Raw genomic sequence first — 25712 nt, forward strand, 5'->3', positions numbered from 1 at the left:
AGAAAAATAAGAAAGGTGGTGTTTGCATATTTTCAATTAGCCACGGAAAAGGCTTGGCAGGTATAATGGCCACTGTGCAAACTAAACTAAAAGTAACTGGTTTTACCCATCCTCGCTCCCCTCTAGATGAAGTTCTAAAAGACTGTGAAACAACAGTAACAAAAAATTCCAAATGTGTTATTAAGACATATATAAAAACGAAAGTGTAAATGCAACTAGGGCTCTGAGAGAATATTTAGGAAAACTTACATATTCTGATGTAAATGTCATAACATTCCACACCGACATGACCTGATAGAAGTTTCATGTGTAAACAGAGATATCATCAATGCAAACAGAAAATTCAGGAAGATATGGAGCATTTCCCCTAATGTTGCATTTATTGAAGCAACAAGCTCAATGAGAAAACATTTCACACAGCACGGCCTTCACAGAAACAACTACGGTAAACAAATTCTGCCCAAAGAAATATTAGAAAAAATTATCAGCATGCAAGAACAGGTATGTAGACCTATACCACTGTGAATGAGGGAAGAAACAGAAGATACAATACTGTATTCAGTAACAGACTCAAAACAGCCACATGGTGAAAGAACGTAAGAGGAAACATCATTCTGCCCTGCAAAGGAGGGAAAAGCAGTGTCATCACCACCAGAAGAAGAAGCAGTGTCATCACCAGCAGAAGAAGGAGTATCACCACCAGCAGAAGAAGGAGTGTCATTATCAGCAGAAGAAGGAGGGTCATCACCTGCAGAAGAAGAAGCTGTGGCAGAGATCCCGCAGGCAAGATACAGGAGAAGAGAAAGAACAAAGAACCAAAAAATCTCAAGGAGCTGGATATTTTTTGTACCAGCAGGTAGAAAAAAAGGTGCCATAGAATATCAAAACATTAACACAAATATTTCTAATATAAGAATCTAGCAGCAGAATGTACAGTATGCATCCAGTAACTTAGAACAGATAGAAGTACTAGTAGCTGCAGAGCTACCACATATATCTATTACGCCAGAACATGGGCTGAAGGGAAATGAAATTAATGTTTACAACATACAGGAATATAAAAAACATGCTAATTTCTGCACATCTGAACATAAGGGTGGACAGGTGGCAGTTTCTGTACACAGTAAAAGAGAGGGTATCATTCCATGGTTAGTAGACAACTGTACAGGAACGCTGTTTGAAGCTGCAGCAATACATACAACATATTATAGGGAAAAGTGTGTGATAATAGGCCTCTACAGATCACCAAACAGTCAGATAAATGGATTTCTAAGAGAGTTAGGAGTCCTGTTACATAAAGCTAGCAGGGAATTCCCTTATATAATTGTAGCTGGTGAGCTAAATATTAACACACTCAAAGACAACTGTTACACAAGCAGTTTTCAAGATCTGATTAAAACTTATGGAGTTAGTTTAGCAGTAGACCACCACATGAGATATTGTAAAAATACAGAAACATTAATAGATCACGTGGTCACTAATATACCACAGAGCAGGCAGACAGTACAGGTCATATACACAACCATTGCAGACCACTATGGGATATTAGTTGAATTAGCAGACAACATAGGAAGGCCAAAAAATATTTCAAGAGTTTAGACAAACTAAGCAAACACACATACATGGGCTAAAAAGGCTATTAGAAACCAAAGAGTGGTATACTTAACAGAAAACCTGTACGAAGGATGGGAATCATTCTGCAGTCCATTAGGCCATTATGTTGATGTAGCATGTCCATTAGTACATAGGAAAATAAACAAGAAGAATAATAAAAAATTGGGTCACAGTAGAGGTATGAAGGAAGAGGGAAGAGGTGAAAAATATGTACGAGAATTTTTGACTAAGGCCGAGCCAAGGAAATAGGGATGCATGTACAGAAAAGAAGAAATCAAACATTAAACTGATAAAAGAAACTAAATTGATATATTATGAACACAAGATAGCAACCTCAACTAATATAACTAAGGTCATATGGTCTCTCATAAATGAAGAGAGGAAAGGTGTAGGTATGGAAAACACTGCTAAGGCAACACTTAACGTAAATGGGAGGGAACTCATGGGTGCACAAAATGTCAGCAGCACTTGTGGACAAATTAATCACTCTGAATTATACTTCCAAAATAAACACAATAAACATTCCCTATGAGACAGAATGCTCATTCCTGACGCCAACTAATGAATCAGAAAATGTAAAAATAGTACATAGTCTAAAAGTAAAAAACATTGAAGGACTAGATGGTACATCCACTAAACTCATTAAATACCATTTACAGTGGGTAGTAAAGCCATTTGCTTGTCTGATAAACTTATTTATAGAAAGAAGAATATTTCCAATGTGCCTGAGAAAGAGTAAAGTACTCCCTATATATAAAGGAGGCTGCAAAAAAGATCCAGGAAATTAAAGACCTATAACTATTACATCTGTACTCTCTAAAATAAAAGAAACCATAATAAAAGACAGAATATTACATTTTATACAAACATGCAATATTCTCAATGATTAACAACGTGAGTTCAGAAAAGGCAGATTGACCAAAACAGCAGTCCCTGAATTCATAACACTTGTAACTATAGCACTTGATGAACTGAAGAAAGTTTGCAGTATGTTTCTGGACCTATCTAGAGCATTTGCCTGTGTATGTGATGACATCCTATTAGAAAAGCCTCATTGTTATGGTGTAAGGGGGAAAGTAGTAAACATCATTAAATCGTTGTTGGTAAATAGAAAGCAGTGTGCAGACATAAAGCAAAAAGTGAAAAATAATATTGCAAGTTTCTTTTCAAATTCTGAAATTGTGAAATATGGAGTTACTCAAGGATCCATCCTTGGTCCACTATTTTTCATTCTGTATGTCAATGATATGACCAAAGCAGTATCTGATAATGTAGTCATGTATGCAAATGACACTTCATTTGTTGTTACCAGTCCTACAACAGATGACCTGCAAGAGAAGGCTTTGCTAAATATGAAAAGTGGAGATGATTATTTCAAGGAAAACGATCTCTCTATAAAGGGAAACAGAACAACATATATACAGATACATGCAAACAATAAAAACACTTTGACCATAATTACTGTCAGGCTTCGAGATGTAGAACAAAAGGAGACAGATAGATATAAATTCCTAGGTGTAACAGCAGATAGGTATATGAATGGGAGAATAACATAAATAACATTTGCAGAAAAATAGGTTCAAGCATATTTCTGATGAGAAAAATGTCAAAGTCAGTAAATAGACACATTCTACAAACAATGTACTATTGACTAGTCATTTCACACCTTTCATATGGCATTCTGGTTGGTGGGTGGTTTGCGGGTTTAAATCACCTTGGGGTATGACATGCAGTCATCGCATGGTGGTGCTGGCAGCAGTCCACATACGCAGGGGTGTGTTGGTGCATGTCATAGTACGGTGCAGCGAGTAAGTGTGCAGACGTTTTCAGACATGCTGATGGTGACTGTGTGTTGAAAATGGCTCAAAGGATGCATTTTGATGACATTATGAGGAGTAGAATACTAGGGTGACTGGAGGCTGGTCAAACACAGCAGGTCATAGCACAGGCCCTCCGTGTGCCACAAAGTGTGATCTCAAGATTATGGCAACGATTCCAGCAGACAGGAAACGTGTCCAGACACTACAGTACAGGACATCCACAGTGTACAGCACCACATATCTCACCATCAGTGCCGCACATGGCTATGGAGTACTGCAGGTAGCCTTGCTCGGGACGTTACCGCAGCCAGATACACAGTCTACCGATGACTGAACAGACATGGTTTATTTGCCCAGAGACCTGCAAGGTGCATACAGGAGAGCCCGTAAAGTCTGGTGTCAAGAACACAGTACATGGCCAATAGAACAGTGATCCCAGGTTATGTTCATGGACGAGTCCAGTGATTCTCACTGGGTTTTCATCTGGTGTGAACCAGGAACCAGATACCAACCCCTTAATGTCCTTGAAAGGGACCTGTATTGAGCTTGTGGTTTGATGGTGTGGGGTGGGATTATGATTGGTGCACGTACACCCCTGCATGTCTTTGACAGAGGAAGTGTAACAGGTCAGGTGTATCAGGACATCATTTTGCACCAGTGTGTCCACCTTCTCAGGGGTTCAGTGGGTCCCACCTTCCTCCTGATGGATGATAACACACAGCCCCATGGAGCTGCCATCGTGGAGGAGTACCTGGAAACAGAGGATATCAGGCAAATCTACATCTACATCTACATTTATACTCCACAAGCCACCCAACAGTGTGTGGCGAAGGGCACTTTAAGTGCCACTGTCATTACCTCCCTTACCTGTTCAGTCGTCTATGGTTCACAGGAAGAACGACTGCCAGAAAGCCTCCGTGTGCGCTCGAATCTCTCTAATTTTACATTCGTGATCTCCTCAGGAGGTATAAGTAGGGGGAAGCAATATATTCGATACCTCATCCAGAAACACACCCTCTCGAAACCTGGACAGCTAGCTACACCGCTATGCAGAGTGCCTCTCCTGTAGAGTCTGCCACTTTAGTTAGCTAAACATCTCTGTAATGTTATCACTCTTACCAAATAACCCTGTGACAAACACACCACTCTTCTTTGTATCTTCTGTATCTCCTCTGTCAACCCGACCTGGTACGGATCCCACACTGATGAGCAATACTCAAGTATTGGTCGAACGAGTGTTTTGTAAGTCACCTCCTTTGTTGATGGGCTACATTTTCTATGGACTCACCCAATGAATCTCAACCTGGCACCCGCCTTACCAACAATTAATTTTATATGATCATTCCACTTCAAATCATTCCGTACACATACACGCAGATATTTTACAGAAGTAACTGCTACCAGTGTTTGTTATGCTATCATATAATCATACAATAAAGGATCCTTCTTTCTATGTATTTGCAATACATTACATTTGTCTATGTTAAGGGTCAGTTGCCACTCCCTGCACCAAGTGCCTATCCGCTGCAGATCTTTCTGCATTTCGCTGCAATTTTGTAATCCTGCAACTCCTCTGTATACTACAGCATCATCTGTGAAAAACCGCATAGAACTTCCAACACTATTTACTAGGTCATTTATATATATTGTGAAAAGCAATGGCCCCATAACACTCCCCTGTAGCAAGCCAGAGGTTACTATAAAGTCTGTAGACATCTCTCCATTGAGAACAACATGCTGTGTTCTGTTTGCTAAAAACTCTTCAATCCAGCCACACAGCTGGTCTGATATCCTGCAGGCTCTTACTTTGTTTATCAGGCGACAGTGTGGAACTGTATCAAACGACTTCCAAAAGTCAAGGAAAATGGCATCTACCTGGGAGCCTGTGGAGTGGCCTGCCTCTTCTCCAGACCTAAACCCCATGGAGCACATCTGGGATGCTCTAGGTTGACGTATTGCTGCACTTCTTCAAACCCCTGCGACACTTCATGAGCTCTGACAGGCACTGGTGCAAGAATGGGAGGCTATACCCCAGCAGCTGATCGACCACCTGATCCAGAGTGTGCCAACCCATTGTGCAGCCTGTGTATGTGTGCATGGTAATCATATCCCACACTGATGTTGGGGTACATGCACAATAAACAGTGGTGTTTTATACCACATGTGTTTTGGGACTGTTATCACCAATACCATGGACATACAGATCTGTGTCAAATGTATTCCCTATGTGTCTATGCTATTAGTGCCAGTTTTGTGGCACCACATTCTGCAATTATGCTTAATTTATGCGCATGAGTGTATATGTACAGGGTGTCCCAAAATAAATTATACACTCTTTGAAGCTGAATATCTCTTTAATTAAAGGAGATAGAAATACTATACAATGTTTCTGGTGCACCTTAAGGTCCAACTAAAGGTGGTAAATGTTCAAAATGGCCTTCTTCAGCCATGATACACCATTGACAATGACTTAGAATGGAACGACATGCCAACTGTATTGTTCCTAATGCAATAGCATCACAGGCCACCTCAATTTGCACTCTAAGATCATCCAGTGTTTGTGGTCTTGCAGTGTCAACTGTGTTCTTGAGAGTACCCCCTATGACAGAAGTCTAGAGGAGGTAAATCAGGGGATCAAGATGGAAACTCCACACTTCCTCTTTATCCTATCCATCTTGCAGGGAATGTACAACTGACAAATACCCTCACATCAATGTGAACGTGATGTGGTGCACCACCCTGCTGAAAGCAATAATCTTCATTTTCTAAAATGTCATTAAGGCCAGGAGTTATAATATGCAATATTTCTTAGTAAGTAACCTGTGACAGTGTTTCCAAAATAGTACAAAATTAACTTTCCAGAAGACAGACCACACTAGACGCATACTCCTGGTAGATTAACATGTCTTTCCTCTGTTATGTAGGGGTTCTCACTCACCCAGTACATGTAGTTATAGTAGTTAATCGTTCCATTAAGTTTGAAGGTCACTTCATCTGCCTAAAGAATTAGATCATGAAAATATTGCTCTTCTTTGCATCTCTTAATGAACCAATTACAAAATTCACTTCACCTATTGGGATTATCTTCATTAAGAGCATGGGAAAGCCTTGGAATTTAAGGCTTCAATTTCTGAGCCCACTGAATTCTATGAACATTGCTTTTGCAGGTCCCAATCTCATGAGAGCATTGCCTTGCAGATTTATTTGGGATTGTGTGTATGCCTGTATCATTGCAACAACCCTTTCACTGTCTGCTGAACGACTCGTTCTTCCGCAATGTCCCTTCTTCAAATCTTGTACTGCTCCTCGGATGACAAACTTATCTCAAATTCTTCCAATTGTGACTGTTGATGGTGATGGTGTTCCAAATTCAGCCCTCCAGCATCATCATACCTCACTCACATTTCTGTTTTCCAGTAACACTTTAGCATGCATTTCTGTTGAACCAGCAAATACATCATGTTTACAATCCTCGAACAAAAGAAACTGTTGTTATGTTTTTCATTACCTTCTGAATAAGTACCCAAAAAACTGCAGTTCTATCTCCTTTAATTAAAGAGATACTCAATTTCAAAAAGTGTATACATTATTTTAGGACACCCTGTGTGTGTGTGTCTATATATATATTTCTTCTTGTATTATGTTCATGATATTCTCCATTTTATATAAATATGCCCTTACAGTGTCAAAGAATATCTTGAAATAAAAAATTAAATAGTGTGTCAAGGGAAGTGCAACAAATGTAAAACTGTGTATAAAATCACTTCAAGTATGTAAGATGTACGAAATAATATTTCATGTCAAAACACCAAGACTGCTGTCTAGTTTTTCTGTTTTTCTTGGCAGTGCTGAGCGAAGACAAGGACTTGCAGAAAAATGATCTATATTATCATTGGTGTTTCTGTAATGTACTTTTAATGACATTTTTGTGAAAATTCTATAGCATCTATGTGTATTTACTATCTTTTTGTAACTAGCAAATATATGTAACACTCATACTATAAATACAATCATCCATAAAGTGATATACATCACTATATTTTTGCTAACTATATGTATGATTTATGTAAACATGATGTGTCCAATATCATTGTAAGAAATAATCCATGGACAAATAAAGAATACTATATTGGCCTCTTTGTGTGTGCTCATATGGACCATTCATGTTTTGTCTCCTTCTCAACAAACATTCCATAGCAAAGGAAATCGATCTCTAAAGGATCGATAAAAAAGAAAAATGTAGGTTCTTCAAATCAAACCCAAGAATGAGAAGAGCTCTCTGATTTCTCTAGTAATATGTATGGGCTTCTGATAAGCAAATCAAGTTATGTGATGTGTACAAAGTAGCAATAAATTAGTTGTGTACTAAATTGTAAGTGTCGACTGCTTATTACTGATCCTCAGTGACCTGTTAACTACAGGTGTATTCATTTTAATTTTGAGGCTACAGAATAACAGTATGAGAATATTCTTAAAATAATACTGAACATATATGCACAAGAGTTTGACATATTCAGTTCTCATATTATTTAATATTTCTCATGTAGAATAATGTGTTCTCAATCAAGATTTCAAAACGTTAGGCAGATGTGTCCACCTCCCTTCTGCTCTTCCTTCACCTTCAACATTCTGTGAGTAGGAGAGCTCTGATTGTCATTCCACTATGGAGCACTTTATGCTCTGGCATAAGGTGGCTACAGTGGAGTGCAATGAATAGAAAGCAACTAATCCAAGCACAGTTTAAAAGCTGTACTTGCAGAAGGTCATAACTGTGTACTGTCAGAATTGTGGGCAAATTTTTGTGTGCTGTTTGTTATGGTGGCTGATATCTTCCTTTTTCCTCCTTGAAATATTAGATCAATTTTGTGATGTTGGCTTGCAGGAAACTAACTACAGATATAGCTGTGACTTTGCTTCATCTACATAAAACATATCATTCAAACCTCAAAGGGAAATGGTGCTGAAAGAGAGGTATTTTATGTGTCGAAAATATATACATTAGCCAAACATTTCTCAGAAGCAGTAATCAGTTTTCTCATCATAGGGTCCTGCTTCATTAATTCCTGCTGTGTAGAGTCCTTTAGGAATCAATAATTATACTCGCTCATTCTCAGTTAATTTTGAAACAAGTAGATCTCTTCACCTTCTGAAAGAAGAAATATTGAGCTTCCCCTTTCCTCTCACATGCTCATCCAATTTATTGGACATAATCATATTTTTTATGTTATTCACAGCCACAACAAGCATACCTCATGCACACATGACTGCCAACTCTGGCTTGGGCCTGGATGCTTTCTGGCCTCAGCTGCCAGAGTTGGTGGTCATTTGTGCTTGGGGTGTGCTGCTTGTCAGAATGAATGGTTGTGTGTTTCTCCTTTTTTGATGAATGCTGTGGTTGAAAGCTTATGTGTAAGTTTCTTTTAATCCAGCCTATCTGCAACTTAAGGTGTTATCTTCATGGTAAGTAGCAATCTATTCTTTCCTTTATTGTTCTAGTCAATGATACTAAAATATTTTCAAAATTGTCAACATTACATGCCAAGAACAGTATGTAATTATTAATTAATGCCACTGTACTCCATACAGAATGTATGGTACCACTCACTGTCTCTCTCCTGTGACACATTTAAAAAGACTGTTGTAACAGGCAGTAAGCCATTTGCACCATGTATATACTCAAATTTATGATTTTATCCATTTTTCGATTGTATTTGAAATGTTTTAAACTCTGACCATATAATATGTTGTGCTAACACAATTAACCCCTGTGCATAAAAAACAGATTTCATAAAATTACTGTACTACAAAAAGATATTCATTTTTATAGGAATGTAAATTATCATAATTGTTTTATTATGCTGTTAAGCAAATTTCATTTTTTGTAAATTATTTTCGATTTAATGTTCTATGTTCTATGTTTCAATCTTAGTATGAACACATCTTTACTGATATACTTTGGAGTGATGTTAACTGGGTATGGTTGGCTTGCATGTTGTATGTGTGGTGGGAAGAAAGGAAGGAGAAATGTAAAGTTTTCTGGAGATGCGTATCAGTGGAATGTATTTCACTGAGTGAACATTGTAAATTTATGGCAGCAAGGCACCTAGGACAATTAAATATGAAATTTACATATGAATCAGTGATATCATCTACAGTATTCTACTAGCACATCAACCTTTAGGGCTTCCAGACCTACAAAAGAACTTGGCTTCCAGATAGAAGAAATTCAAGCAACGGAATTAACAAGATCCTTAAGAAACAAGATGAATATTTTTTCTTTAAAACTACCACTAGAACTGGCCAACTATATTTTAACTCCATGAACAATTATTGCAATTAACAGTCATATAATGTGTGTAATAAAGGAGGTTGTTAAACTGTTCCCACAGTAAAACACAAGAAAGTGGTTTAGTTTTACAGATGTTAGCGCAACCAGTTGAACTACTGACAGGAAACATTAGCCCCAGGAATGACTGTGGCACAGTTCCCCTTGCTTAACTAGCAAAATACTGGAAATAAAAATAATTTCCATGTAGACTATACATTCCTGCTCAAGATTTAGAGTTGAATTTTACATTCTGACACAAAAGCATTGCTATAGACTTCAGGTGAAAAACTAGAAGCTCGAAGACATAAAAAAATAATAATAGTAATAAAATTAAAAAAAAAACACAGAGTAAAGGGGTATCTAATAGCATCTCATTATATAATTAATCATAATGTTTGGACACAAGGGTGCATATACTGTTTAACACTAATTCTAATATTAAACAGTATATGTACTGTTAATGGTGCTCTTTGTAAAATTATAGGATGCTCTATAAAATATTAGAGAAAAACAGCAGTTCAGTGAAAACTATTTGTAGCTTTTAGGACCCTTAGTTCTGCCTCTGGGAGGATGGATATGTTTAGAAAGACAAGGAATGAGATGAAGGTTGAGAGGAACCCACCTGTATAGAAGTGTAATCCATTCTCAAGTACTGCTCCAGTGTTTGGGATCCCCAACAGGCGAGATTGCACACTGAAGCAATTCAGTCCTGGAGGAAAGACAATGTTCTTTTCATGGAACACTATTGAGAAAACTTAGAGAAATGCTTTGCAACTGTCTGCAGAATGATTTTATTACTGCCAATGTTCATTTCGCCGCTAAGGACCAAGACATAATAAATTAGGGCTCATAAGGAGGCTATTGCAGTAGCCATCAGAAAGATCACGGGAGGCGCACATCGGCACGGCGCGTCACGGACAGTAGTTGCCGCAAGTAAAGTCCTGTCCACCAGAGGGCACGCGAGAATTCGGCCGCGACCTCTGCCGGCGGAACAACAACCCAGGCAGTATGGGCCGTGCCCAGTCAATTGGCAGTTGAGCGCGCGATGCCGATGAGTGCGGACAACGAAACACGCGCGTCCGAGCCAGCCGGCTCGGTCGCGCCGGGGCCGGCCGCTGGCCGGTCGGTGGGGCCTGCACCGCAGGCCGTCCCGGTGGGCCCTCCCCACAGGACGGATACAACGGCGTCGACCCCTGCAGCGACAACGGATTCTGAAAGGCAGGATAATGAGGACTGGACCACAACGAGCGATACGCGAATGCAGAGCGCGTGACAACGTACGTCAAACCCCTCTGACGAGCGACGTCAGCTAACACAGAACGATCGGCAACAACGGGAACTAAGACGTGAAATACAACACATGATTCTGCAAAGTCAGGCAGTATACGACAACCGCACTAGTACAGTTCCTACCTCACAGCCTGAAGAACAAGTAGACGACGTGGAACAATTTTCTCCACCAGAAGACAACGACGAAATGGAGGGAGTCTCCTCTGAAGAAGTTTGGACCATGCAGCCCACCGACGGAGAGGGCGATTTTACACTAGTTCGCCAAAGAAAACGACTCAACGCTTCTCCTAAGCAGAACAACTCTCGGAAGCGACAACGTCCAGAAGAACTGAAAACTTCCAACCTTTATGTGGCTATTGCGACGGAAGATGCTACGGATGCTCCAGAACGTATGGACCAGACGAGTGATGTCAATCATGAAGCAGATAAAGAGGGGACACATGGCTCTGGCCAGAACTTACTACGCAAAGTCCCGCCCGTTACTATTTACCATACCAAGAACTACATGGAACTCAACAAGGCGCTGAAAGCAAATATTGACGGCAGTCTTAAGGCCATCTACCAACGAGACAGGATCAAATATCACTTTGACTCCTATGAAGATCAATGGCGGGCCATCAATTTCTTTGTGTCGAATGACATCCACATTTTTACACATCAGGCCGCAGAGGACAAGGACCTCAAAGTGGTTGTCAAACGTCTACCTGCCGAAGTTACGGAGGAAGAACTGAAAGACGCACTGATAGAGAAGTCATCAACGTCCACCAGTTTAAAAATCGAGACGACGACACGAAGGAATTACGACCTCGAGATGCTTACTGTGTCACGTTGCCAGCCCAAAAGGAAAACTACAAGATTTACGACATCAAATACCTTCTATATACTAAAGTCGTTATTGAAACCTATAACAGACAAGAAGGACCTGTTCAGTGTCGCCACTGCCAGCGATTCGAACATACGGCTAATTATTGCGTTCGATGTGGAGGGCAACACCGATCTTCAGCATGTACTCATCCCCGAGGGGCTCCACCGAAATGTGCTAACTGTGAAAAGGACCATCCTGCCACATGGCGTGGCTGCCAGAAGCACCAGGAACTTCTCAGAAAATACAGACAACGGTCTTCCCCGCAGCCCTCTCAACGGAGGACTCGTGTAATACGGAACTCCAACCTGACGCCACACCCTCCGCCCCACCGTCAGCAAACGCCACAAGAACAGCCGGCGGCGACACGGTAGCCAGTAACACAGCCTCCTCCTGAAGCACTTCCACCTCGACAGCACCGCCACCATTATTCATACGCCCACGCAGCATCACCACGCCGACCGGAACCGGAAACCTACATCTCACCAGCTTATTTGATGGAATCTATAGCTCCAGCGCTCACTGATGTCGCGAAACTTCTCACCGCCGTGCATCAACAACTAGTGGGTATACTTTCTTTAATCGAAAGTGTATTGAAGGCCTTTGGAACACCTTAAGATGGATCGCCCTGGGACCACGAGAAACCTGAAAATCTGTATATGGAACGCCAACAGAATGAAACACAAAAAAACAGAATTCACTGAATTTTTACAGCGTCACAAAATCGACATCGCACTTGTATCGGAGACGCACCTTCGTCCAACAACTGAGCTCAAATTTCGTAACATGTACGTCTATAGAACGGACGGACAAGGCCAACGAGGTGGAGGGACCGCAGTTCTGCTTAAAAGGGAACTGCGGCACCATCATGAAACACTACCACACCTCCAACATCTGGAGGCAACAGCAGTAACGGTTCGATCGGCGGCAGGCAACATCACTTTCATCGCGGCGTACAACAGCCCCGGTAAAAACCTGGTGCCAGACGACCTACGGAGTATCTTCAAAAATGTTGACAAAGTCTTCCTAGGAGGTGACCTTAACAGCAAGCACGTCGCGTGGAATTCCCGGCGTACGAACCCTCGTGGACGAAATTTGATTGCCATGGAAGAAGAACTGGGCATCACAGTCCATGGCCCACGAGAGCCCACACGGATTCCTTACGTCGATCGGCAAGAAGCAGACGTCCTAGATATTGCTATTATCAAAAATACTGAGACGAACCTCCAGCTCCGCACCGTCGACGATCTTTCGTCTGACCACCGACCTGTTATCAGCATAGTGGAAAACGCAACGGCCAATCTTCCGCCCCCAACCTCACAAACTCTGAACTGGGGTCAATTCTGGACATATCTTGACAACAATATCTGCCCGACGCAGGACGTTTCAACACCGAAAGCCATCAACATCGCGGTACAAACTTTGACGCAGAAGATAAAGGTAGCCAAACGGAGGGCAACTACTCACATGGTCTACCCTGTAGTAGCTTTCGACGAGTTCCCACCTCTATTCCAAGAACTGGAGACACAGAGAAACAGGAGCAGGCGACGTTGGCTCCGCTATAGAAACCCGATCGATCGACGAGAAACACACGTCTTAACACTAGAACTGCACAGGAGAGTGGCCGAGTGGCAACAGCAGGTCTGGGAAGATAAGATGGATGAATTCTTACATCGAACCAAGAACGAATGGCAGGTAGTCAAGAACATACGACACCAGCGGCCACCTAAACGAGCCATCAGAGGATCAGATGGCCTCCTCTATGACGAACTCGCCCAGGCGGAGCTGTATGCTACGACTTACCAAGAACAGACGTCTACACCAGCGACCCCTGTGAACGACGTCCGCCTGCAAGAACAGGAAGCCGTCGTTACAGCAGAATGGACTGCTTTTCATGCTGCGCCTGTGCAGAGCCGCATACAACTCACCACACCAGGAGAGATCCGTAAAATTATCCGGAAGACTGGGAATAATGCACCGGGCAACGACTCCATAAGCAACACCGATTTGAAACAGTTGCCCAAGAAGCCAACTGCGATCCTTACCCGAATTCTCAACAGCTGTCTTCTGCAGGGATATTTTCCTACGGCATGGAAGACGGCTCGAGTAGTTCCAATACCCAAGCCAGGTAAAGACCCAGCAGAACCCAACAGTTACTGGCCAATTAGCCTCTTGCCGACCCTTGGCAAGGTGCTCGAGGTGATCGCAGGAATTCCGCAGGGCTCTGTCATTTCGCCTCTGCTTTTCAACTTATATATAAATGACATCCCAACAGTCCCCCTTGTTACGGCGAGTTTTTATGCGGACGATACGGCCTTTCTGACAACTGGACGACACTTGGACCAGCTAATCGCTAGGATGCAGCGGCAACTTGCTGTAATGGAACGCTGGGCGCTGCAAAATAAGATAACGATCAACCCGACGAAGACGGCAGCCGTTCTGTTCACACGGAGGAAACCAGTTCTGAACGACAGACTACAAATAGCTGACCAATTTATCCCATGGTCGCCGGGAGTGAAGTATCTCGGTGTCTACCTTGACAAAAAATTACTCTTTACGCAGCATATTGCCGACAAGAAGACGGCAGCCCAGAAGATGGCCAGGTCATTGATTCCGTTCCTGAAGAGTAACGATCTCAACCCTAAGACTAAAATCCAATTGTATAAGGCAACGGTGGAACCCACAATGTTGTATGGCTCCACCTCGTGGGGAACTACGTGCGTCTCCAACTACAACAAACTCCAAGCGCTGCAAAACATTTGCTATCGATGGATCACAGGAGCTCCATGGTGGACAAGAAACGTCGACATCCGCACCGCACTCCACGAGACCACTATACAAGAGAAGGTCCATGACAAGGCTCTACGAGTTTTTGACAAGATCGATGCCCTTAGGGACGAAGTTCAACAATTAGAATCGGTAGGAACGGTAAACCCTGCAAGATGGCACAAGTATCGAGTACCGAAGTCAATAACGTTTCACCCCCCATAGGCAATCTGTCATAACACGAGGAAGCAGTCACACACATTTCACCCTCCACAGGAGATAGACATCACCAAAGACAGCAGGCTAAAGGACCCATTGCATGCCCAAGCCCAACTGAATGCGCAATAAATAAAGTGTTTTCCTTTTATCCTTACATCCCATCCTAGAAGAATAAGTCATCAAGGATGATCTCTTCAGTCCACACTACACACTAAATATATATATTAAAAAAAAAGCCCAGTCAGTTCACATCGGGCATGCCTATCAGACGGTTCCCGGTCTACACTATGTGAAGTGCGTGGGAAACGTGAATCGTGTTACTACACAATTGGCGACGACGATGGGATCGTTTCTTCGCGTGTTGCGTCGTTGTTCCGGTTTCGTAGCTTATCCACGGCATGAAGGATTTAGTGCGGGTTTTGGTTGAGCAGTAGACAGAGCTCATGGCCACCATGAAACAAGTGCTTCCGGCGTTGCTCTCCACGCAGTCTGCTCCAGCGCCGTTTCCTCCTCCCTATCCCCCGTATGACGAGTCAGCGGAGGATTGGGATGCATATGAACATCGCCTTCGGTAGCATTTCCAGGCGTTTCATGTTACCGATGCGGAGGTATGTCGTGCTCTTTTCTTGTCTTGGATATCTCCCTCGCTGTATCAAGTTTTGCGGCAGCTGGCGCCGTTGCAGGAACCCTCGTCCTTGTCTTTTGACGCATTTTGTTCATTGGTGTCTTCATATTATCGCCGCCGCACGCATGTTGTGGCGGCTAGGGTCGAGTTCTATCAATGCAAGAAACAATCCCATCAGTCTTACCGGGCGTGGGCCGCTACCCTGCACGGTCTTAGTCGCAAGTGTCATTTTGTCACGGAGCAGTCGCAAGAGTGGTATGCCCACGTTATGGTGCGCGACGTCATTGTTCGTGCCCGGATAGAGAGGTCAAGCAATGGGCCCTGCAGTTGGAAGACCCTTCCCTTGAGGAAGTCCTGTGCATTGCTCAATCGTATGAAGTCTCTCACGCCTCAGGTCAACAGTTGGAAGCGTGGTGCGACGTCGCGGCGGTTCAGGGCGGCGCGGCCGCGTCCACTGCGTCCGGTGTGGACGACGTATGAGCGGTACAATCCGGCCGTTACGGCCGCTCCCGCACGGCGCGTAAACGGAGTTCCGGCCGCCGGCCCCAGTTACCGTCCTGTGCGTCGTGCTATATACATCATGATCGGTCAGAGTGCCCCCAGCGTTGGGCCGTTTGACGCAAATGTAATAAAAAAGGACACATTGCTAAAGTTTGCCGCTCAGCCTCAAAATAATCGAAGGAAGCAGGTACAGAGGACATGGACGTAGACATTAAGGAAGTTTCATCGGGCCAGGTTCCCGACGCATCGGTACACAAACTCTTTATCGAGGTGTCGGTTCGGTCGCGCCGATTACAACTGCAAGTAGATACGGACGTGGCAGTTTCCTTGTTGAATGCACAAGCTTATTCCGACCTTGGGTTGCCCCCGTTGGCGCCAGTATACCGGTGTCTACGCGGTTATGGTAAACAGTTCATTCCCCTACTGGGTCAATTCACTACCGACGTTACTTACAAATCAGTCACTCGGCCTCTGACTTTTATTGTTGTCAGTGATGCGAGCTCCGCTAAACTTTTTGGATTGGATGCCTTTCAAGCTTTCGGTTTTTCTAGCACAGACACCATACAGTTGGTCTCCGAAGATGTTCCCTATCAATCATTGGAATCTTTGATCTCTGACTTTAAGGATATCATTGAGGAGGGCCTTCGGCGTGTTTCAGACTTTGAGGCTCACTTAACGTTGAAGGCATCGGCTCGCCCCCGTTTTCTACGCACGAGACAGATCCCCTTGGCTCTCCGCCATCAGGTAACAGCAGAGCTAGACTGGCTGACAGCCCTCGGGGTCGTTCTTTCCATTTCTTCTAGTGAGTGGGCTTCGCCCCTCGTTATTGCCAGGAAAACCTCGGGAAAATTACGTCTTTGTGGCGATTTCAAGGCCACCATTAATTCCTAATTGGTGGTGGACACCTAGCCCTTGCCTCGTTCTGATGAATTGTTCTCCGCCGTGGCGGGAGGCCAATATTTTCCGAAAATCGATCTTTCGGAGGCTTGTCATCAGATACCACTTGATGAGGACTCCAAATGGCTGGCGGTCGTCAACACCCTGTTTGGCCTTTAACAATACCAGCGGTTGGCCTTCGGAATATCCAGTGCCCCGGCGATATTTCAGCGTTATCTTGAGCACGTCACGTCGACAATCCCTCATTGTATTAATTCCCTGGATGACATAATTGTCATGGGTCGCAGCACGAAGGAACACTTGCACAACCTTCGAACCCTCTTTCTCAAATTCAGGACGTGGGCCTGCGTTGCAACCTGCGTAAGTCGAACTTCTTCCAACCATCCATTGAGTATGTGGGCACACTATCTCTCGGCATGGCATCCAGCCGCTAGGAAGTTTGGTCCAAGGTATCATCGACCTTCCACGGCCCACTTCCCTGAAGGAGTTACAAGCATTTTGAGGCAAGATTGCCTATTACCACCGGTTCATTCCCAGGGCTTCCATCATAGCCCGTCCCCTGTACTGCCTTCTGTGCAAGGGTATTACTTTTGATTGGTCGTCTTCATGTGAGCGAGCGTTCTCCTCATTGAAGGGCCTCCTCACGTCAGCGCCTTGTTTGGCTACTTTTGACTCCAATAAGCTGTTGGTCCTGGCTACAGATGCTTCGCAGTATGGGGTGGGGGTGGTCCTGACCCATCGCAACGCAGATGGCTCCAAGCAGCCACTGACGTTTGCATCTAAAACTCTTAGTCCCACGCAGGCCCATTACTCCCAGGTGGAAAAAGAGGCTTTGGCCATTGTCTACGCTGTTACCAAGATTCACCCTTTCTTGTATGGCATGAAGTTTCAGTTAATTACTGACCATAAGCTTTTAATATTATTATTTCGCGGCAGCTCTGATTCCAGATAGGGTGGCCCACAGACTGCAGCGCTGGGCATTGTTCCTCTCTAAGTACCATTATGACATTCATTTTCGCCCTACCGGACAGCATGCCAACGCCAACACTCTTTCCCGTCTTCCGGTCGGCCCGGATCCTAAGTTCGATTGGGAGGAGATTATGTGTTTTCATTTGGATGTGGCGTCCTGCCAAGCAGTTGATGGCTTCCCGATCACTAGTTCTAGAGTCGCCAGGGAAACGGCAGCTGACCCAGTTCTCCGGCAAGTAGTTTGCCTCGTTTGGCAGGGGTGGTCATCCCGACCCCCAGGCCGGGCCTTGGACCCTCTTCATAATTATTTTGTTCTACGAGACCGCCTCTGTCTTGGAAGGAGTTCTCCTTCTGGCTAGCAATGATACAGCTCCTCGCGTGGTTGTTCCTGCAAGTTTGCGAAGGGGGGTCCTCACGTTATTACATGAGGGGCACTGGGGTGTTTCCCATACTAAAACCTTGGCTTTCAGTCATGTGTACTGGCCCGGTATTGACAGAAAAATTAAGCACTTGGTAGCTGGCTGTTCCCAGTGTGCAAACCAACAGACGTCTCCCAAGTCAGCGTTCTCTTCATGGCCGCCTGCAACCCAGGCATGGGAACGTTTTCACATAGATTTTGCGGGCCCCTTTCTCAATGGCTTTTGGCTCATTGTCATTCATGCTGATTCCCGATTCCCATATGTGGTTCGCTGCTCCTCAACCATTTCAGAAGTTGCAATCCAGGCACTAGCAAAAATCTTTTCTGTGGTAGGTCTGCCAGTCACCCTGGTATCGGACAATGAACCTCAGTTTATTTCACAGACCTTCCAGGATTTTTGTAGGCACTTCGGTATTCAGCACATTAGCTCTCCCGCCTTTCATCCACAATCGAATGGGGAAGCCGAGTGCATGGTGCACACATTTAAGATGCAGATGAAAAAGTATGTACACGAATTTCCTGCAGAGGAGGCGTTGACGTTTTACCTGATGGCATACCGGACCACACCGATGGGAGAACGCAGCCCCGCAGAGCTCCTCCATGGGCGCCAACCTAGGACTCTGCTGCACCGCCTCTGGCCCGGTCCTCGCCAGTCTTCGCAAAACGGGGTACCCGGCATTCCGCCAGGTATGTCAGTCTGGGCACTTGGCTTTGGTCGCAATCCACGTTGGATACCAGCGGTGGTCCATATGCCGCAATGGCCACTGGCTCTATACCTTGCAGGTGGGGGACCGGGAGGTACGTCGTCATGAAAATCAGCTACGTCCACGTTTGGACACCCGCCCTCCAACCCCTCGGGCGCCAGCTTCACCATTGCCGGCACCTGAGATGTTTTCTAATGGGATGCTACTGCCCCTCCCACCTGTGACTCCGCCGCGCAGCGATGGTTCTCAGCCTTGGCGGCCTCCAGTAGCTCCAGCACTGGCATTGCCATCGTTCGAGATGCCCCGGCGAGAGCCAGCCCCCTCACAGGCCTGGTTTCTCAGGAGGCTGGTTCACCTGTGGTCGCCCCTTCCCCATCATCCCCGTCAATGGGTCTTGCCCCTCCTGAGGTGGACCAGGATCCAGAGTTCGACGGCTTGTCGCCCGTTCTGTCCTGGGCTCTGGTGGTGGGACGATGAGGCCTCTTCATGTGGGTCACTTCCGGCCGTATTCAAAAGTTCCAGCTCGAGGGTTGGCAGATCCCCTTGACTCCAGCCTTCCAGTGGATGTGGAGGTCATCGCTACTGCACGACGCTCCACCTTCCAACGCAGTGGATCTCAGTGGCTTCACCCCCCGAAGGAGGAGGAGTGCAGTAGTCACCAGAAAGATCACTGGAGGCGCACATCGGCACGGTGCATCACAGACAGTAGTTGCCTCAAGTAAAGTCCCATCCACTAGAGGGCAAGTGAGAATTCAGCCGCAACCTCTGCTGGCAGAACAACAACAACCCAGGCAGCACGGGCCATGCCCAGTCAGTTCACATCGGGCATACCTATCAGACGGTTCCCGGTCTACACTATGTGAAGTGCGACAGAAACGTGAATCGTGTTACTACAGCTATAGACAGTTATTTTTCCCTTGGTCGGTTTGCGAGTGGAATAAGAGAGGAAATGATTAGTAGTGGTACAAGGTATCCTCTGCCATGCACCATATGGTGACTTGAGGAGTATGTATCTATGTATATGTAGACGTGGAAAATAGAAAAAAATTGTGATTGCCTACTACATTAAGAAATATTAGTTGGAAACTAGTTAGTCTAAAATTTCATGATTTCAAATGTTTCATTCCACATTTAATTGTACCTCATTCACTGTGATAATCAGTTACTTGCATCTATAACAGTCTTACAAGTTGAAGATGTGAGTACTGTCTAGATATATTAATAATTCCTCATTTAACTCTTTTTATCAAAGAGCCACAGATAAATCAACTGTATTCTGAAAAACTACATATAGGACGCAATTGGACAAATAAAAATTTATTCTCCAAGTGGTAGCAGAACATGCATATAAAAGATTATAACTAGGCAAGCTTCTGGAGCCAGTGGCTCCTTCTTCTGGCAGAAGGGTTGAAGGGGAAGCAACAGGGAATGAAGGAAAAGGACTGAAGAGATATTAGAAAAGGGGTAGATTTTGGAAAAGTCACTCAGAACTGCATGTGAGGCAGATTTACCTGACATGAGGTTGACTTTTCTGAAATCCATCCCTTTTCCTAGACCTCACCAGTCCTTCTCCTTCACCCCCTCTTCCTTCCCCTTCAACCTTTCTGCTGGATGAAAGATCCACTGGCTCCAAAAGCTTGCCTAATTATAACCTTCTTTTATGTGTGTGTTCTGCCACCACTTAGTGAGTAGATTTTTTTATCAATCCAGTTACATTATATTGTCAAAAATTCATTGTTTTCATTGTTATACATATAGGGACAGATTATTTCTTCAATGTAGCTAGAAGGAACATGACTGCACCATACAGAAGCACCTCTCTCTCGCATTGCTTGGTGCAAAATATATGTTCAAAACACAGATGTTCCACACCTTCATTCAGCTGCATTGGTCTGTGATGTTCTTTGCCCTGATGTCCCCATAGACACCCTCCCTCCCTCCTCTCCCGGAATGCAGAGCACTGGAGGGTGTAGTGTAAAGTCAGCATATGTGAAGTGTGTGTGCTGTTCGTCATTGCTGGCTGTGGCTTGGATATCATATACAGCTGTTATGGCATGATTCATGGCAGAAGACAACATGGTCAACCATTGTGGGGGCTGATGTTGCTTTTGCCTCTGCTGATAATGGTGCTGACTCATGTGCAAGTGGTGCCAGAGATGGAGGCATAGCTGATGCCGGTAGCTGTTCAGAATGAGAACCAGCAGAGTGATCATGAGTTTACATGCCTGGGAGGTTCATGAAGACACCACTGCAAAATCCAGTGTTGTCAACAGGCAGAAGGTCTGATGAGACTATTAGTGATTACCTTGGTCACAGTGTCTTGGGTTGCATGCATTGTTTTCGCCCAAAAGTCAGTGTCAATCATGACTTCTTCTGGTTGAAAATCACAGATCAACCATGAGCATTTCTGATTTGGCAGAATGTGATCCAGTCGAATGTAAGACATCTGGATTGTTGTCATTCTGAAGATCATTTGCATCCTTCACAGTGATGGTCCACGCATGTTTTATACTGTTAATGAAGACTTTTATAGAGTTGCCATTGACATTGATATTAAATGTGTGGCTGCCATGTTTTAACACATGAAATGGTCCATTATAAGCAGACTGCCACATAGAATCATCACAGGGCATTATGTATGTGCTACCTTTGAGACTGCTACATATGAATGGCTTCAGGTGCCAGTGAATTCAAATGTGATTTTTGACCCATTGACCATCACAAGGAGTTCTGATGGGTTTGATGTTGGGGTCAGTAACATAAATTCTGCTGACAGCATGAACGTCTTGCTGAACAGGATCATCCTTAAATTCTGTGCAGATGTTGAGCAGCACCCACGGAAGAGTCAAGTCCACACCACCCCATGGCATGCAAGTGCTGTTTTCATTGTGTTGTGCCATCATTCAACCCAGTTATTATTCTGAGGATGGTATGCCATGGTGCAATGGTGCAAGATATCTCAGAAGTTGTGGAGGGCAGTGCAATGTGCCAGTTTGAATTGGTGCCACTGATCCATGATGATGGTATCCGAGCAACCAAAATATGAAATACAAGCTGCACATGGCATGAGCATGAACATGGTATTCTGAAACTGCTGAGGAGTAACTATATATGTTGGCCCACCTTGCTTCGTGGACAATCAAAGCATGCATGTGTCCATTCATAGCAGTTATATCTGATGTCTGGCCAAATAAATTGTTCAGTTATAAGCTGTGTCATTGTTCAAACTCCTGGGTGCACAAGATTGTGCAGGTGACAGAAGATTCTACATTGCATTGATACGGGTGGGATAAACCAGATCTTGTGCTGTGACATGTCACAAAAAATGCTGAACTCTGACCCCAGGATAGATTAGCGTTTGATTCTGAGGTCAGATGATCTACCTGCTAGTAAAGCTTGAAATGTCATGTCCTACACCTGTTTATCTGATGGTGTGCTTTAATCCAGCATGAGAGAGACGGTCTTCACTCATTAAAGGTAGACAGTGATGGTGTTATCCACTCCAGGCAAGTGCTGGATGTCAGTAGAGTAGGGGGCAATTAGGTTAAGATGACAAAACTGTCTTGGGCTGACCGCTGCTAATGGGTGTTATGTGGCATCTGCCAGTGGTTTTTGATTGGTGTTGATGATGTAGTTTCCCTCTGTATCATCCCAAAAGTAGTGTATGGTCTCTCATACAGCTAGCAATTCATGGTTGAATGCTGGCCATTTTGTCTACGATGCTATTAGTTTCCTGGAGAAGAATCTGGGAGGCTGGGTGACACTTGCCACCTCTTGTTGGAGGTCTGTTCTGATAAGCTGAGCACTGCCATCCATGATGGTGACCCGAGTGTGTGTGTGTGTGTGTGTGTGTGTGTGTGTGTGTGTGTGTGTGTGTGTGTGTGTGAGGTGGGGGAAGGGAATACCACAGTGCTGGTCAGGGGCACCTGAAATTCTGCCACATGTGATAAGCATCAGGGGTAGAATTTCAGGATACTAAGTAAATGGCGCAGGTCATGACAATTTTGTGGTGGTAGCAACTAGGCAACGAATTCAGCATGCTCTCTATGTTAAGAGTGTGTCTCAGGAATGTAATTTGCCACTTCTGCAGTTGCAATTTAGCTTTGTTAATTATCACTCCTGCATCATAAAGGGCAGCAAGAATGAGTTCAAGATGTTGTTCATTACTGTGGGAGTAAGCTGTGAAAATTAAAATATCATAAATGTAAACACAGCAGCAATCTTTTGATAACAAACTTTGCAGCATTCAGCCACACTAAAAATTGGGTATACCAAAAGTGAACGTGTGAATTCTTGAATGTCTGGCATGGGGTAGCTGTCATGAATTATGCAGGAATTGAGAGACATATAGCCCCTGCAGAGGTTTATAGAACCATCTTTCTTTAGTCTAATTTATGGGACACACCCAAGAAATGTCCAAGAGAGAGATTACCTGCAACATTTTTTCCATAGCTACTTGGCTGTATTGAGGAGGGCAGGTTGTAATCTACCCCCTAATTCTTACTTACAACTATTTTTGACATAAGTCTTTCATGAAGATTTGAGAGGAGTTAAGATTACAATAAACTTTCTAGTTTACTTATCTCTTCATGCAGAGCTGACTCCAGTTACTCTTGTCTAGGGGTCTGATTCTTGAAGCTGAAATTCTCACATTTTTAGGTCCTCATGGTTGAATTGATCTAAATAAATCTGAAAATTGTTGTTGCAGAATTTTTGTTGTTACATTAATATACTGTCACATTTTAGTATATCATATAGTCTTTCGATTTTTCACATTAACAAAGCCCAAATTATATTGTCTGCACAAAATACAAAAATATGTCTGGTCACATCAGAGGCATGCTTACTACTCTCACACTCAGTGGAAATAACAGCATTCCAAAGGGTTTACAGTTTTTCTTGACAAATGAATTTCTATTAGTTTTGATTATTATTTCATAAGTGAATTCAGAAAGAAACATAGTAAACAGTACTAGATTGCATAATTAATAATATAAATTTTAAGGATGCCAAACAATTTGTGATTTCAAATGTTTCCAAAAAAGAAAAGTAATTTTAACTGTACATTAAGATTTAGTGCTTGTTGACTATAAAATTCAAAAAAAAGAATTCCTTTTTATAGGCCGGCCGGTGTGGCCAAGTGGTTCTAGGTGCTTCAGTTGCAGATTCGTATCCTGCCTCGGGCATGAATGTGTGTGATGTCCTTAGGTTAGTTACGTTTAAGTATTTCTAAGTTCTAGGGGACTGATGATCTCAGATGTTACGTCCCATAGAGCTCAGAGCCATTTGAACCTTTTCATAAATTTTAGCTTGAAATATAACTTACTGTGTATAAAATTATATAAAAGTTTTCAGAAAATCAGCTGAGGTAATACTGACGTGTCCAAAATTTGAAAAGTAGCACTGGTGTCGACATCTACTGTTGAGAAAAAGTAATGCTAGAGGGGGATGACCCGTTACAAGGTACGAGATGCCATACCTTGAGGCAAGTGGGTGGACCCAGGGTCATGCTGACAGTTCATTTTGTCACTTCTGGTAGTGCACTGAAAAAGCTTAACTCAAGGTGTTTCATGCAGATGGTAAGAGTGCAATTTGCTGAAGTGGAATGAGTGAGGCAGATGGTTCTGTACTGACCTGTTCTACTTGTTGTCATGGCAAGTCATGTGTTGCAGTGTTAATAGGCCACAGCTGTAGGATATGACCTTCCAATGGTGGAAAGGGCATTCGTACCAGTGCTGCTGTGGAGTGGAACAGTCATTGGAGTTGGTTATATACATTTGTGAGTGTGAGAGAAATCTCCTGTATTTGTCACGACAGATTGTCATTGACCAAGTGTTGTCACTGTGAATGGACACAGGTCAAAAAAGCCTTTCTTGGATTGTGTTGATGCTTTGTGTGGTCATAACACACTCACAGAGATGTGGACCACTGTCAGCAGTGGCCATTACACAGGTAAAAGTTAGGTGTGAGCGTTGGTTTCCAGCCTGTGGTGTAGTCAGTTAAGGACTGTGGAGTGGCATGATGGGATAAAGCACCACAGTAGAGATCAGCTCAGAGGGATAATTTATAAAGGAAGTCAACCCCTATCATAGGTTCAGCCATGATGGCAATGTAAAAGGTCCAAGAAATGTAGATCATCCGTAAATTGTATAGCCACAACCACATTGACATGTATACGGATGCCAGCATCTTTAGCTACATAAAGCTGCAGTCTGAAAGTTTCAGAGTGCAGTTCAAACATCTGATGAGGCAATATGCCACAACTGACCCTGTGTCCTTAAGGAAATATGTCTGTGGAACCATCCCAGATATATAGGCATCCTTTGTGTGATGCCACTGTTGGAGAAGAGAGGTGACTTGGTGTTGTGGTGTGTTTGTTGTTTGGGTATGAGCAAACTACCAGCAGTTGCAGATGGTGGCACCATATTACACATGACATCAACACTGTTGTACTCTGAGGGCAAACATAATCAGCTAGTGTGGCATTGGTTGCTGGCAGCGTGGTGCCATGTGCATTCTACAGGTCAGCACCTAGAGAAGGGCACATGACATCAGTACTTTTTTGGCAATCAATGTAAGCTACAGTACATAATTTACAATCCCTTTTAACATTCACAAATATGAAATGGTCTGTCACAAGTTTGATAGAGAGGCGAATTCTGGGGTGGGCTAACCCATGTAAGTGCATGAAAAAAGTTC

Source organism: Schistocerca cancellata, chromosome 3, assembly GCF_023864275.1.
Source record: "Schistocerca cancellata isolate TAMUIC-IGC-003103 chromosome 3, iqSchCanc2.1, whole genome shotgun sequence".
Classification (NCBI taxonomy): Eukaryota; Metazoa; Arthropoda; class Insecta; order Orthoptera; family Acrididae; genus Schistocerca; species Schistocerca cancellata.